Source organism: Trachurus japonicus, unplaced genomic scaffold (assembly GCF_045865225.1).
Source record: "Trachurus japonicus isolate A0001 unplaced genomic scaffold, Traja_1.0 AP031168.1".
Classification (NCBI taxonomy): Eukaryota; Metazoa; Chordata; class Actinopteri; order Carangiformes; family Carangidae; genus Trachurus; species Trachurus japonicus.
Window position 1 is genome coordinate 27501 of NW_028221301.1, and position 2500 is coordinate 30000.

Consider the following 2500-nt stretch of genomic DNA (forward strand, 5'->3'; position numbering starts at 1 on the left):
AGTGGAATGTGAAGACATTGTCTATGACTAAAGGGCTCGTCCGGGATTTGAACCGGGGACCTCTCGCACCCAAAGCGAGAATCATACCCCTAGACCAACGAGCCTCCTACAAGCCCATTTTATTCCCCAACATTTGGATGTTCTGTCTCTTGGGATCAGCTATGAAGTTTTCGCATGGGTCACTGAGTTGTATTTGAGGGCTTTTTCAATTGACACGCTTGGATCATGTGTAACCAAGGGCTCATCCAGTATCACATGAAGACATTGTCTATGACTAAAGGGCTCGTCCGGGATTTGAACCCGGGACCTCTCGCACCCAAAGCGAGAATCATACCCCTAGACCAACGAGCCTCCTACAAGCCCATTTTATTCCCCAACATTTGGATGTTCTGTCTCTTGGGATCAGCTATGAAGTTTTCGCATGGACACCGAGTTGTATGTGAGGGCTTTTTCAATTAACATGTTTGGATCATGTGTAACCAAGGGTTCGTCCAGTATCACGTGAAGACATTAGCTGTGTTTACATGCGCAAATTTTCTTAATCAGATTAAAAATTTGAGGGATCGGAAAATCCGAATCCACTGTTTACATGGGCGCAAAATCAAATAAACCGATCATGACGTGCGTACACATGCACCGAGTTTTATTCAGAATAACAGCATTTTGACATGCGCAGAGCTGTCTTTTTCCCTAAAACAACAGCAGAAGAAGCGTTGTACTTCCTGTACTACTGTAAACAAACCAATAAACGCGGAAGTGGCTCAATTTATCCCATTCAGTAGCCTACTCAAAATGGACCTGCGCCAGATTTTAAGAGCTGTTGCTGTACTCCTATATCGTTATTAAGCAGACTCAGCAACGTGTAGGCCTACTACTGTTCCTGCCATTGATAATCTCACCGGACCCATGAAAAGTGCGGATGTGAACACGCCATATCCCGCCCTCTAGCCTATACACCCAAACACAACCATATGGTCAATGCAAAACAGCACGTGCATATTAATTAGCCATGTGCGCTCTGGACATTTGGGGAGTTACGTCAGTGGAAGACGGTGAGGACAACGGAGAGAGAGCGGGGAAAGAAGCAGGATTACTCTGAAAGCGAGATACACGGCGATATCGGGTCGGTAGGCTACTACTCGCTCTCTTTTTTCTCTCCTCTCATCAGCTCCAAACTCACTCGTCCACCTCGTTACCTCAGGTGACAGAATAACAAGTCTCAGTAGATCCGTGTGCGCTGCTGCCAGGGTGTTTTTAAACTTAGCGGGTTTGATTCCTGTCGGACGTCACACTGGAGTGTGTAAAAGAAAAAAATGAATAGGCTAAATAAATAAGAACCGAGCAGAACTGTGTAGACAGCCGTGTTGCGCTAGTGGGAAAGGATGTAATGATCGGAATAAGTGTTTACATGGACCTCGTTCGGAATAACGATCGGTATAAACCACCCCTCTCGATCCGAACAGAATTTCTTTCGGATCGAGCCGAATCCGATCAGAATCTTCCAATTGACGTGTTTACATGACACATTTTTATTCGGATCAGCTCTTTATTCCGAATATTTGTGTCCATGTAAATGCACCTAGTGTCTATGACTAAAGGGCTCGTCCGGGATTTGAACCCGGGACCTCTCGCACCCTAAGCGAGAATCATACCCCTAGACCAACGAGCCTCTGCTGAGCTTATTTTATTCCCCAAAATTTGGAAGGTCTTTCTCTTGGGCTCAACTATAAAGTTTTCACATGGGTCACCGAGTTGTATGTGAGGGCTTTTTCAATTAACATGTTTGGATCATGTGTAACCAAGGGTTCGTCCAGTATCACGTGAAGACATTGTCTATGACTAAAGGGCTCGTCCGGGATTTGAACCCGGGACTTCTCGCACCCAAAGCGAGAATCATACCCCTAGACCAACGAGCCTCCTACAAGCCCATTTTATTCCCCCAAATCTGGAAGTTCTGTCTCTTGGGATCAACAATAAAGTTTTCACATGGGGCACTGAGTTGTATGTGAGGGCTTTTTTGAATAACATGTTTGGATCATGTGTAACCAAGGGCAGGTCCGGGAGTTGAACCCAGGACCACTCATACCCTGTGTGTCGTTCTTTGGCACTTTTGGTTTGGCTTGTGTTTTCGCCAGTGGAATGTGAAGACATTGTCTATGACTAAAGGGCTCGTCCGGGATTTGAACCCGGGACCTCTCGCACCCAAAGCGAGAATCATACCCCTAGACCAACAAGCCTCCTCCAAGCCCATTTCATTCCCCAACATTTGGATGTTCTGACTCTTGGGATCAGCTATGAAGTTTTCGCATGGACACCGAGTTGTATGTGAGGGCTTTTTCAATTAACATGTTTGGATCATGTGTAACCAAGGGTTCGTCCAGTATCACATGAAGACATTGTCTATGACTGAAGGGCTCGTCCGGGATTTGAACCCGGGACCTCTCGCACCCTAAGCGAGAATCATACCCCTAGACCAACGAGCCTCTGCTGAGCTTATTTT

The 2500-nt window shown here is 46.2% G+C and overlaps 6 non-coding genes across 6 annotated transcripts; all 6 read right to left on the reverse strand.

The window, feature by feature from the left end:
- Nucleotides 1-32: 32 nt before the first annotated feature.
- trnap-ugg (transfer RNA proline (anticodon UGG)) lies at nucleotides 33-104 on the reverse strand. Its single transcript has one exon. It is a non-coding gene; the product is annotated as a tRNA-Pro (tRNA).
- Nucleotides 105-279: 175 nt separating this feature from the next.
- Nucleotides 280-351, reverse strand: trnap-ugg (transfer RNA proline (anticodon UGG)). The gene has a single exon. It is a non-coding gene; the product is annotated as a tRNA-Pro (tRNA).
- Nucleotides 352-1597: 1246 nt separating this feature from the next.
- trnap-agg (transfer RNA proline (anticodon AGG)) lies at nucleotides 1598-1669 on the reverse strand. Its single transcript has one exon. It is a non-coding gene; the product is annotated as a tRNA-Pro (tRNA).
- Nucleotides 1670-1844: 175 nt separating this feature from the next.
- trnap-ugg (transfer RNA proline (anticodon UGG)) lies at nucleotides 1845-1916 on the reverse strand. Its single transcript has one exon. It is a non-coding gene; the product is annotated as a tRNA-Pro (tRNA).
- Nucleotides 1917-2165: 249 nt separating this feature from the next.
- Nucleotides 2166-2237, reverse strand: trnap-ugg (transfer RNA proline (anticodon UGG)). The gene has a single exon. It is a non-coding gene; the product is annotated as a tRNA-Pro (tRNA).
- Nucleotides 2238-2411: 174 nt separating this feature from the next.
- On the reverse strand, nucleotides 2412-2483 carry trnap-agg (transfer RNA proline (anticodon AGG)). The gene has a single exon. It is a non-coding gene; the product is annotated as a tRNA-Pro (tRNA).
- Between the last annotated feature and the right edge of the window lie 17 nt (nucleotides 2484-2500).